Consider the following 13,447-nt stretch of genomic DNA (forward strand, 5'->3'; position numbering starts at 1 on the left):
GGTTGGTGGTGGTGCATGCCTTTTTAATCCAAACACTTGGGAGGCAGAGGCAGGTGGATCTTTAGGAGTTCGAGGCCAGACTCCTCTACAAAATCTAGTTCTGGGACAGACACCAAAGCTACAGAGAAACCTTGTCAAAAAAGAAAAAAAAGCTAGAGCTAATAGGCCAAGCAGTGTTTTAAACAATATGGCATTCAGTTTAGTATTCCACACCTAGCCCTGTTCCCCTATAGCTCTGCTATAAGCCCCAAGCAATTCCTCTATTAACCAATGATATTCACAGCATACAGAGGGGAATCCCACATCAGGATTCCTCACTGGGTTCCTCCCATGAGTTTAGTCTAGAGACCACTCAGCTGTACTTTCATTGTATAGTCCTATGGGCTTATATTCTTGGTACACAAATGTGGACCCCTAAAGACCCTGTCCAAATGGCTCTAAACCTTCTTCAGGATATATTCAGTCTCTGCAGAACTGAGGGTCCTGCAGGAGACACTGTCTGTGGGGTGATGAAGGTTGGAGGGAGGAATCAGATTGTGCCAGCTGCACTGTCTTAAAACCCACACTTAAGAGCACTATGGTAGCCTAGAGGGTACCTGTGTGCAAGAAGCTAGGCTCATGCTTCATGCTGAGGCAGAGAACTGACTTAGAAAGAAATTGGGAGCATGGGGACCTTGGGAGAAGGTTAAAGGGGAGGGGAGAGGCAGGGATGGGGAACAGAAAAAAAAAATGTAGAGCTCAATAAAAATCAATAAAAAAAGAAAGAACATATAAAAAATTTTTCTTGTTAAGATGTCACAGGAGTTTCAACCTCAACTGGGTAAACCTTTTGCCTCTGGCCCTTCTTAGTCTTTGGGCTCTCCCCAAAAGTCCCCCTCCTCTCATAGACTCGTGTGCTGCTATAAAACCTAACCCTATCCAAGCCAAGCCAGCTACAGTTCTCCCATTGTGGATGACATTTTACTTTGCAGTCCATCATTGAAAATCAGCAAAACTGATACCTCCACTCTTTTAAATTTCCTGTCCAAAAGGGGCTATAGAACCTCACCTTCTAAGGCCCAACTGCCTACCTCTCAGGTCATTTATTTGGGATTAACTATTACCACAGCCCAAAAAGCTATTACCCTAGACAGAAAAAAAGTTAATTCAGTCCCTCACAGTTCCATCCACAAAAGAGGTTTTATCATTCCTAGAAATAGCTGGCTTCCTGCATTCCTGGATCCCCTTTTTTTCTCTCCTCGCCCTCCCCTTATATGAGGCAGCTCTCAACTCTCTGCATGAGCCCCTTCTCCATCCTGTTACTAAACCCTTCCACAGACTCCAGCAAGCCCTTATCCAGGCCCCAGCTCCTCATCTCCCAGATTTAACTCAACCTTTCTCCCTCTATGTAACAGAGAAGGAGGGATATGCGCTTGGGGTCCTAGGGCATCAACTGGAACCTTCTTTTGTACCAGTAGCATACCTGTCAAAGAAGATGGACTTCACTTCCTCAAAGCTGGGCACCCTACGTACATGCTTTAGTGGCCACTGAGCATCTTATTCTTGGGTCAAAGAAACTAACCTTTGTGTTACCTATCACTGTCGTCTCCAACCACAATCTGTTCCATCTCTTAACTTACAAACCTTACCTCCTTCATGAGTTCTTTCCCTCCAGGTGGCACTAGTAGAAGATGCCACACTCACGTTCCAATGCTGCCCACCCTTTAATATCTCAAATCTCCTACTTCAACCTAATGTTAATGATTCACCATCTTACTCCTGCATAGAGATCTGGATAGGATATACTGCCCCACCCCTCACATATACAGGAGAACATACTGTCCTAGGCCACGTATACCTGGTACACAGATGGCAGCTCATTTTTATGTGAAGGGACCCATAGAGCAGGCTATGCTATATTATCAGATACTAACATAGTAGAGACACAGGCACTCCCTGTCCATACCACTAATCAGCAGGCTGAGTTGAGAAATCTTACCTGTGCCTTCCATCTAGCAAAGGGACAATCTCTAAATGTTCACACAGACTCTAAATATGCCTTTCATATCCTCCTGTCCCACGCAGCTATCTGGAAGGAGCGTGGGCTTCTTACGACAAAAGGAGGATCTATAACTAACTCAGGTTACATTATGGACCTGTTAAAAGCCTCCCATCTCTCCAAAGCTATAGGAATTATTCACTGTCGGTCTCATCGGACTGAAAGTTCTATTATTTTCAAGGGAAATAACTGGGCTGACCAAGCAGCTAGAACAGCAACATTCCAGAGCCCAAACCTACCTCAGTCACCTCAGGGGGTTCATACAGTACAGCCTGCATTCTCACAGACAGCCCCTGACACCTGAAAGTTCTGTCCTACCTATATCAGCTCTTTCATCTTAGTAGCAAAGCTCTGTTTTATTTTGTCAAGGCTCACCTCCAACACACTCCTGAGGACTTAGAGTTCCTAAAAGCTATCACTGCCTCTTGTAAAATCTGTCAAAAGTCAGATCCCAAGACCAAATATCATAACTTCCCTTTTCCCACCCACCAGGCCAGGGGCTCCCTTCCAGGAACTGAGTGGCAGCTGGATTTTACTCATATGCCCACGGTCAGAAGAGCTAAATATCTCCTGGTCTTGGTGGACACAATGTATGGGTGGATTGAAGTGTTTCCCACCACTAATAAGAGGGCCCAGACAGTTTCTGACGTTCTTCTCTGAGAAATCATCCCCCAGTTTGGAATCCCAATCTCTCTTCAGTCAGATAATGGCCCAGAGATCACTTCCCAGATTCCCCAAAATTTGTCCAAGGCTCTTAACATCTCTTGGCATTTTCATATCCCATACCACCCTCAGTCTTCAGGGAAGGTAGAATGAACTAACCATTTCTTAAAAAATATTCTTGTTAAAATGTCACAGGAACTTGACTGGGTAAAACTTTTGCCTCTGGCCCTACTAAGGCTTAGAGCTGTCCCCAAAGGCACCCTTTTCATCTCGCCCTTTGAAATCATGTATGATCGGCCAGTTTCAACTCCCAGCCTCTCACCGAAAACCTCTCCCCTTCCTGATCTCCTGCTTACTCCACTGGTATCACATCTACACTCCCTATTATGGGATTTTACCGACTACTCATTACCTCAACCATGTGTTAATTCATGCCAACCACTGATTAAAATAGGGGATCAGGTACTATTTTCTCCCCCAGACCAACCAATTCCCCTCACCCCTTTCCTCTAAATGGTAGGGCCCCTTTAAAGTAATTTTTGTAACTCCCACAGATGCCAAGTTCGAGGGACTTCCTCATTGGGTTCACCTGTCCCACCTTAAACCTTTTACCCTTCCAGCTCAAGATACTCCCTCGTGTACGGTAACTCAAACTGGAGCCTGTTCCCTTAAGTTCTAGAGGGCACCAAGATCAGCCACTTTTTCTCCAGTTCCAGAAAAATAAAAGCCTCATCCTTACTCAACTCTCCTGTGCCAAAAACTCCATATACTCTCCCTCTCCCTCTTTCTCCTATCTGCTTTACCAACCTCTCTATATCTCCAATGTCATGCTTCAATTTCCAGTTAACCACTCAGCTGTTATTACAGAAACAATCATTAAATATAGAGCCGGAGGTACAAGGATTGCCAAAAGCCCAGGTGGTAAGAAACAATAACAAGTTTGTAGCCCCAACTTCAAAAAACTCACAAAACAGACTTTAACATAACAGGTTTATCACTGCAGCAGTGTTTCCTGGATGTTAAGGTAATACCATGATGCAAAAGGATTTACTTCAGGTAAAACATTAAAGGGTCTAATAATTATCATTTTTAATAATTTCCTCCTTCTCCCCCCACCATCTTCCATCCTATAATTGTAACCATAAACCTTTAATATGTCTAAAATTTATTTCTTTTCAAACATTCTTTCATAAGCTCCAGGGAGCCAATTGAACCTATCTAAATGGACCAGACTCGCCCAGAATAAGTATCATTTAATCCTTCCCTTATCATTCCTGGTCTCAGGAACCCCTGGGAAATTCCCTCCTCCACCCCCCCACAAGAACTCCCCTCTATCTTCCATCTTGGGACTCTCCTCCCTTAATCACTGGGATCTGAAATTTTTTCCAGACGTAATTCTTTGCCTTTCTAGCATCTTGCGAGGTCCAAGTTGCCAGCCAGCCATTTCCACAGAGCCCAGAAAAACACAAAAGTAATCAGCCACCCCAGTACGTGGTCAAGCATCTCAACTCCCTGATGCCCACAAAATCACCAAAAATCAGTTTCCAGAGGCTTGACAAGGCCCACAAAATCAGCATGAAGCAGTCATGAGAGACTTGCAATGCCCCATTCCCATCCAGTAAAAACTCCAAAATTTTTGCAAACATTTGCCCCATTTCCACCCATTAAAGATGACCAAACTCCCAAATTTTTATAAATAAACAAAACAAAAGAATGTAATTATTCAGTCAATGGGTCACACGGGGCCCTTTAACAATTAGGCACTTTTGCTTGAGAGCTGTCTGTCCATGTCATTGTTAAAGGGCCCCGTGTGACCCATGTGCATGCATGCGTGGTTACATCCATGTATGACTCAGCTAAGCCCTTGCACACATCCGTGAGCCCTGTCATCTGCATATGACATAGTCATGCCAACCCCCTGTGCACATGTACTAGGCAGCTTTTAAAAGAGAGAGAGAAGAGAGGGAGAGACAGAAGCTGCCTCTCTGAGAGAGAGAAAGAAAAGGGAAGGAACTCAGGCTGGAAAATGAAGATGAACCAGCCTCAGTGGATGGGGGGGGAGTGGGTGTGGCTTGTCTCTTAAAGAAACAGAACAATCATTACATTCCCATCTCTTTCTTAGAATAAAAAGGCAGGAGGTTAGGAAGCACAGATTAAAGGAATTGGGGTGGCAGATTCTTAAGACTCTTTCCTGCTTATTTGTGGGCATTGTCTTTGGGGAGAACCTGAGAAGTCTGGATGCTGGCCACATCCTGGCATAGCTGGTTTCTTCGCTCCTGTGCAGTGTTTGTGGTATGGAAATGTCTGGTGTCTCTTATATCTGTTTAAGGTATTGGTAGTACAGAGGACAAAGTTAAATTAAGGAAAAAATATTTAGGACCAGGAAATTGAGGGGGTATCTGACCTGTTTAAGGGATCCTTCAATTCGGCTCCCTGGAACTCACAAGAATTCTTTGCGTTTGTGAAAACAGAAGTTTTAGACATATACATTGTATAAACAGTACCATATTTATGTCAGAATGATTGTGACAGATATTTTTGTACAATGAAAAGTATTTTTAAGACTATGGAAGGCAACATGAGAGAGAAATTTGATCTGAAATTTATTTGGTGAGGTTGTTCTTTTAAACTGACAAAACCTCTCAGCTGTCAAACTGCATCAGAGATCTTTGAGAAGGACAAAATTTTACTTGAGTTACTGATTAAAAAAATGACAGAGATACTTGATTGGTACCCAGAGCTACTCTTCAGGGTCCTCCATGGTTGCATTTGCCTTTTGATGTTTAGTGCAGGGCCTGCCAGGCTCCAGAAGATCCTGTGGGCTGAGAAATCTGTAGGAAGACAAGCCTACCTTGACCTGAGCAGCTAGGCTGTTGAATCCAGCGATTCTGTCCACTGTCTGGAGATCTTCAGTTTAGATGAAAGGCAGTTTTGTCCAATGGTCAGCACTTGTCAGGTAAGTGAATTGCAAATGGACATTGTTCTGTGTCCATTTGTCTTCTGTCTTCTTTGGAGGAAATAGAGTGCTGCTGCTAGGACCCAACCTGTCTCTTTTTGTTATGAAAGTTTTTTTTAATAATTAAATATTTAAATGCCACATTCCCAAGATCTCTGAGCAGTTGAGGGCTGTTTATCAGGTGTAACTACAATATAGAATCTGCCTGGAGAGCTGGGTCTGAGCTTGACCGTACTGGCTCTTAATAGGTAAGATTTACACTCGTAAAAAGACAGAAAGAAGAAAAACTGCTTGCAATAGAAGGTTAACAGCAGAACTGACACTAGTAGAGAAAAGCTTAATATATTTTAAATGAGGGTTGGATTAAATATAAGGTATTTTTGTAAGAAACTTAAAAGTACATACCAGTTTAAAACATGAGACTTACTGTTTTGGTAGTCTGAAATGAGATGCAATGAACAATTATAACATTAAGTTTAGGTGCATTTAAGTTACATGTATGAATACACACACACAGAGTGAACAGGAATTGGGCAAAGTGGATACTCTTTGTGAGCCCTACCAAAGACATGCCACTGCACAAAACACACATATAACAGAGTCAGCAAGAAAAAATATAAGTAAACCGGGGGACAAGGCAGGGTATACTTCAGTAAAGATGGGAGAACTTGGTCATCTGACCTGGCTTTCAGTTAAGATGGCATAAGGTCACCCATGTAATAAAGTTAACATTGGGGAACCAGGCAGGGAATACCTCAGTAAAGATGGTAGAACTTAGTCACCTGACCTGGCTTTTAGCCAAGATGGGAATGAAGTCACCTGACCCCAGTCAAAATGACAGCAGTCACAGGTTGTATGGAAAAGCCACTCAGTTAAGATAGCAGTGAAGTCATCTGATCTTAGTCAAAATGGCAGCAGTCACATGTTGCATGGTAAAGCCACAATTTTGGTGCTGCAGGGATTTTAAGCTTAATAAGAGAGACCTAGAGGTGTAATCTACCCTGTAGCTGAACCGCCATGCCGCAAGCCACAGAGGGGAGCAAAAGGCTAGAATTGAAAAGAGCCACCTTGTGCACCTGACCAATCTTGTTGACAGCAGTAACCATGGCAGGGTCCACTTGCCTGTGTGCTGACAGTGTCAGAAAGCTCCTGCAGACAGTAGTTAGAAAGTTCCCATAAAAGTGGTACTGGTGGGACACAGGAAAAGTGAGGGTAAGAGCTGAAGAAATAGGCCATTAAGGCCTGGGGTTTTGGGGCCTCTAAAAGGCTTCAATCTCAGGGGGAACAAATATGGATGGCTTGATACCCACAGCTGAAATTGTGAAAACCTGTGAAACAGTGATACCACAAGACACACAGTGAGACGTGTCTCGATTAACAGTGGGGTGTGAATCAGTGTGCGACCTTAGCAAGACCATGGGATGGTGTCCTCCCCAGGCCATGAGTGGGAAGGTAAGGCCTGGCTAGATCCAGTCGGCGTGACTCGAAACTAAGAGAGGCCAGAGGCCACTCTGAGTAGCCTTTCATGGTGAGGGAAAAAAAAAGAAGAGACAAGAAATGGAAAAAAAGAGAAAGAAGAATCTGAGGGACCCTGGGCCCCCAGTCGAATGCACCACACAGAGCGTGTAGTGTTAGCACAGGAGGACTGACCCTGGGACAATCTGGTCATGATTTTAGCTAAGGGAAGCAATCCAGAGATACATGCCAGTGAAGGGCACAACTTTAGCCTTGAAGACCATGGTTGGAAGCAGTCCCCCCATTTCTAGGAACACCAGAGGGTTGCTGGAGCTCAATGGTCAATTCCTCAGATTCAGAGAAACAGTTAAGCTGACCAGAATGGGGGAAACTCACCAATTAAAGCCAGTGGTATGAGTAGAAATTACGCTGAGGCATATGGAACATGTTGTTGTTGTAGAGAAAATACCTGGCTCTGGATCCCAGCCCCAGGAGAGGTACCAATGTAATGGATTATTAAAAATATGCAGGATCCCTAATGGCAGCAGGCAGCAAAAACACTGCAGGTCCCCAAGTGGTGGTAGGTAGTGGGCCATGTGGTGGCAGGCAGGGGGGCAGTGGGTCCTGAGAGCAGCCAGTCCCAGGCAGGGACAGCGTACGAGACCATGCAGAGGGTCTCCAAAGGCATGCAAGCCACATGATGGTGGCAGGTGAGAGACAGATGGATAAGCATTCCATGCAGAGTGAGGTTGGATATTTATTTAGTGGTTATGGAAGGGAAGGGAGAAGGGGAGAAGAGCAGAGGGAGAAAGAGAGAGGAGAGAAGGGAGAGATGGGAGCTGCCTCTCTGAGAGGGAGCTGGAAAAGAGAGAAAACTCGGGCTGGAAGCTGAAGATCACCCTGCCTCAGCCAATGGGGGAGGGAGTGGGCATGGCTTGTCTCTTAAAGAGACAAAACAATCATTACACTTTTACCTGTAAAATTATGACCACAGCATGATGATAAATGCTAGTCATCCCCTGAGTGAACACGAGTTTTTGTTTTTTTTTTTTTTAAGTACAGATAGAAACATAATAGTTGCATGGGAATCACTTTTGGGGAAACTGGTAAGAGGCAGCTATGGATGGCACTGGGAGCTCATTTTCCTCCCCTTTCCAGTAGTTTAGCCGAGGGACAACTGAGCTATCTGTGGAAAGACAAGGTCTTTGGGGGATTGCAGAAGAGGCTTTTCTTAGATGATCTTGGGTGTGCACAAATGTGAGCATTGTCCTTGGTTTTGGAAGATCATTGATAAATTTCTTCTTACTTAGAGAAACTATGTAGTGCCTAGTCCCATGTCCAAGGATGGAGTTAAAGCTCATTAATTTTTCCTTAGAATGCCCACAGTAGTATACTGACTTGCTAACCAGACATGCTCTTTTTGCTGGAATTTTGTATCCAGTTCATATAGAGCACCTACAACCAGCCTATGCTACAGAACAAGGAGAGCTGAAGAGACTCCATGTACTACTGCTTTTCTGCTTGCTTGTAAGTCACCAATGAATCTTGCAAGTCACCCTTCCACCAATGAATCCTATGCTATGCTTGTATTTTGTGCTGTGATCAAGGAGGACACCGCAAGTGGAACAGCAACGCAGCCTGCTGTGAAAACAAAGCTGAGGCTATTGTGTAACAGGGGACAGGGACTATTCCTCTCAGACAGGTCAGAATTTGAGCATGTCAAATTTTGTGTTAGGTAGATCTTAAAGAAGGGATTTGATTTAGTTAGATCAGGATTATGATAAAAAAAAAAAGAGTCCAGGATTGGGAAAACAACAGGGCAAAAACTCGCAAGCTAGGAATTTTCTAAGATTTTAAGGAAATTTTAGATCTCCACTGTTGCTTTAACTGGAGAATTGATGAGATATTCTGGAAATGGACAGTAGTGCTGTCGTTTGCTCAGGCAAGGGAGTTTATCAAAACCCGGAGTCATATTACTGATGAAGACGGAACAGCAGATAGACTGCTTCAGTACTCTCTACTCAGTGTGTGCCCAGGCTGAACATAGCACTAGCAGATTTTGCTTTTCAGGTGCTAATTGTGTATTGTATGTGATATAGTGTGTGTGATTAGAAATGAATGACATTTTTCAAACAATGAAACTAAATTAAATTGTGCTTTTGTTCATGTTAAAGATTGAATCTAGGTCCTCAAACATGCTGCACACCCTGGCAGCTTCAAGGATGAACGGCAGTTAGTAAACACAAGTTTGGTTCTGTGCACCTTTTGTTTCAGCTACACATGAAATGAATCAGAAAGTACAGGGTATTTTCTATAGTGTGTGTATCCAAAAGAAATTGAAAGCCACATCCTTAGTTCTCCAATCTTTTAAAAGACACCACTGTACCTTTCTCTCAGCTAGCTAGTACTTCAGGAAACAATATGTAATCTAAAGGCTGAAACAGAAATCCTGTTGAGGAAGATTAGGGGGTTGCACTGGAATTATGAATCCATAATGCCGCGTGGCATTTCAGCATAGGGGTGAGACCTGTAGCACAAAAGAAAGGAATAACAATCTTTCAAAGTGAACATTGTTAGCTTCTAAAGCACATCCTGAGAAGGCACAGGTCCCCAATTCAGCTGATTGTCTACTCAGGAAGTGGGTTAAACAAAAGACCTCTGCGGGTCCTCCTTATTGGAATGATGTGATAACTCCGTTAAGTAGAGCCTACAACAGAAACAAGCAAGTAATTTGAGATGCGTTAGCTGCCTGGCATATCCTAGTACCTGACTCTGTAGCCAGCCATGCTGAAACAGAAAACGGAGGTGAAAAAAAAAATCAGGCCCTGAAGGGCTTCATTTTCAAATGCATTATGCATTTCTGTGAGTTAACTCATTCCTTTTTAGAAATTTCTAAGGACAGACTTTTAAGAAGAACTCTTCCACAGCTTGCTCCCAATCAACCTGAAATTGCCAGAGCGGCACTACTGTTGCAGTAAGACACAAAGGCCCGGAGGGCCATAAAATGTGTGAGGATTCTCCTAAAGCTTTAGGGACCTCCATTAAGGGACAGTCCTTAAACCAGATTCTTGATTGCACTACGGAAAAGAACTTCTAGAGAAGACAATTATGAAACAAACTTGAAGTGTTTTTTGCTTTGTTTTGTTTTGTTTTTTTAGATGATGATTTAAGACTGGTGTGGTCAAGCATGACTTTAATCCTAGGAAGAGGTAGAGGCACACAGGAAAAGAGGCAGAGAGGCCAAGGGACAGAGAGGCATAAGGACAGAGAGGCTGAGCAGCACAGAGTGACACAGAGCTTGAGGGACAAAGAGGCTGAGGGATAGAAAGGCATAGGGACACAGAAACCAAGGGACAGAGAGGCCAAGGAGCACAGAGGCCAAGAGATAGGCCCAGTAGCACAGATACTAGAGACAGAGCGGCCAAAGGGCACAGAGGCCGAGTGACAGAGGCTGAGGGATGGAGTGGCCAAGGGACAGAGGGGCCAAGGGCCCGAGAGACCAAGGGACTGAGAGGCTGAAAGACAGAGAGGCAGAGAGAGAGAGGGGCACAGAGGCTGAAAGACAGAGAAACCAACAGCAAGGCTGAGGGCCAGATGGACTGAAGAACAGACAAGATGAGGGGTGGAGAGGCCAAATGACCATGAGGCTGAAGACGGAAAAGCCAAGCGACAGAGAGACTGAGTGGCACAGAGGCAGAAGGACAGAGTGACTATGTGACACAGAGGATAATGGTTGAGGGGTTGAGGGACACAGAGGCTGAGGGATAGAGGAGTCAAGGGACTGAGAGGCCAAGGGCCAAAGAGGCTCAGGGACAGAGTCAGAGTGACACAGAGGCCAAGAGACAGAGAGGCTGAGGAATGGAGAAGCTGAGTAACAGAGGGGCAGATGGACAACAGGCTAAGGGTCACAGAGGCCTGGTGAAAGATAGACCGAGGGACAGAGAGGCAAAGGGATAGAGAGGCAGAGGGACACAGGAACAGAGAGGTCAAGAGGCACAGGGGCTGAGGGAGAGAGAGGCCAAGAGACAGCAGTGCCAATGGACAAAGGGGCAGAAGGGCACAGAGGGCAAGGAATAGAGAGGCCAAGGGGCAGAGAGGCTGAGGGATGGAGAAGCTGATGACCAGAAGGTATTCTTGACAAGAGGCAGGGGACACAGAATCTGAAGGACAGATAGCCAGAGGGCCAGAGGTGCAGAGGGGCAAATAGACCAAGGGACAGAGAGCCAGAGGGACAGAGGGGCTGAGGAGCACAGACACCAAGTGACAAAGGGGCCAAGAGGCTGAGAGGCAGAAGAACCAAAAGACTGAGGGACAGAGAAGCCGAGAGAGAGAGGGGCACAGAGGCAAGTGACGGGGGTGGGGGGGGGCAAGAGGCCGAGAGGCAGAGGGACAGAGTAACTGAAGGACAACGAGACTGAGGGACAGATAGGCTGAGGGACAGACAGAACAAGGAATGGAGAGGCCAAGCAACCACGAGCCTTAGGGATGGAGAAGCTGAGTGACAGGCCAAGAGACAGAAAGGCTGAGTGGCAAAGATGCAGAAGGATGGAGTGGCAATGTGATACAGAGGACAATAGCCGAGGGCACAGTAGTCGAGGGACTGGGGTGCTGAGGGCCATAGAAGCTCGTGCACAGAGAGGATGAGGGACAGAGAGGTCAAGTGGCACAGAGCCTGAGGGACAGAGAGAGGTCAAGTGACAAGAGAGGTAGGGGGGCACAGAGGCTTCTCCATCACTTGACCTCATGGTCGCTCGGCCTCTATCCATCATCCTGTCTGTCCCTCAGCTCCTCTATCCGTCATCCCCTCTGTCCCTGGGCCTCTATTTCCCTCAGCCTCTGTCCCCCCACCCCTGTGCCCCTCTGTCCCTAGGGGCTGAGTGACTGAGAGACTGAGGGACATAAAGGCTGAGGGAAAGAGGAACCGAGGGACACAGAGGGCAGGGGAAGGAAAGGCCAAGAGACAGAGAGATTGAGGGACATATGGGCTGAGGGACAGAGATGCAAAGGGACAGAGAGGCAGAGTGGCACAGAAGCTGAGGAACAGAGAGGTGAAGGGACAGGGGTTGACAGACAAGGGGCAGTGGGGCACAGAGGCAGAGGGATAGAGAGGCTGAGGGATGAATGGTCTGAGGTTCACAGAGGCCAAGGGACAGAGGGGCATAGGGGCTGAGGGACAGAGAGGCCAAGGGACAGAAGGACCAAAGGACAGGCATAACAACGGACAGAGAGGCCAAGGGAGCACGAGGCTGAGGGACAGAGGCCAGTAAACACAGGCCAAGGGGCAAGTGGTGGAGGGGCACAGAGGTCGAGGGACAGACTGAGGAAATGAGAGGCGGAGGGACACAGAAACTGAGAGAGAGAGAGGAGGCACTGAGGCTGACTGACAGAGAGGCAGAGGGACAGAAAGGCCAAGGGACACAGAGGCTAGGGACAGAGAGGCCGAGGGGCACAGAGGCTGAGGGACAGAAAGACTAAGAAATGGAGTGATCAAGGAACAGAGGAGCTGATGGACAAAGGTGCAGAGGGGCACAGAAGGTAAGGGAGAGAGGCTGAGGGACAGAGAGGCAGATTGTCATAGATGCAGAGAGACTGAATGGTGACGTGACACATAGGTCATTAGCTGAGTGGCTGTGGAATGAAGAGGCCAAGGGACTGAGGGGCCAAGGAATAGAGATGCTGAGGGGCACAGAAGTTGAGGGACAGAAGGGCCGATGGAAAGATAGGCAGAGGGCACAGAGGCTGAGAGACAGAGAAACCAAGGGAAAGAGGGCCAGAGCAGCATAGAGTCCAAGGGACAGAAAGGTTGAGGGACAGAGAGGCCAAGGGACAGGGACTGAAGGACAAGGGGTAGAGGATCACAGAGTCTTAAGGGACAGAGACTCAAAGTGCCACAGAGGCTGAGGGACACAGAGGCCGAGGGACAGTGGGGCACATGGGCTGAGGGATAGAAGTGCCAAGTGGGACAGAAGCTGAGGGAAAGAGAGGCCAAGGGACAGAGAGGCCAAGGCACAGACAGGATGAGAAAGAGAGGCCGAGTGACGGAGAAGCCAAGTGCTACAGAGTTAGGGGGACAGAGAGACCATGCGACACATAGTCCAATGGCTGAGGGGCTGAGGGACAAAGGGGCCAAGAAGCTGAGAAGCCGTGAAACAGATGGGCTGAGGTACAGGCAGGACAAGGGACAGAGAGGCCAAGAGAGAGAGGGGCTGAGCAGCACATAGGTCAAGGGACAGAGAGGCTGTGGGAGAGAGCGGCTGAACAGCAGAGAGGCTGTGGGAGAGAGAGGCTGAACAGCAGAGAGGCTGTGGGAGAGAGAGGCTGAACAGCAGAGAGGC

General features: G+C 46.6%; 1 protein-coding gene across 1 annotated transcript in view; it reads right to left on the reverse strand.

Annotated features, from left to right (window-relative positions):
* Window positions 1-13,447, reverse strand: part of LOC101984583 (odorant-binding protein 1a-like) — a 65,351-nt gene that overhangs the window by 9,901 nt on the left and 42,003 nt on the right. The gene's annotated exons all lie outside the window — the stretch shown is intronic.

The sequence above is a fragment of the Microtus ochrogaster genome, chromosome X (genome assembly GCF_000317375.1).
Source record: "Microtus ochrogaster isolate Prairie Vole_2 chromosome X, MicOch1.0, whole genome shotgun sequence".
In the NCBI taxonomy this organism is placed as follows: Eukaryota; Metazoa; Chordata; class Mammalia; order Rodentia; family Cricetidae; genus Microtus; species Microtus ochrogaster.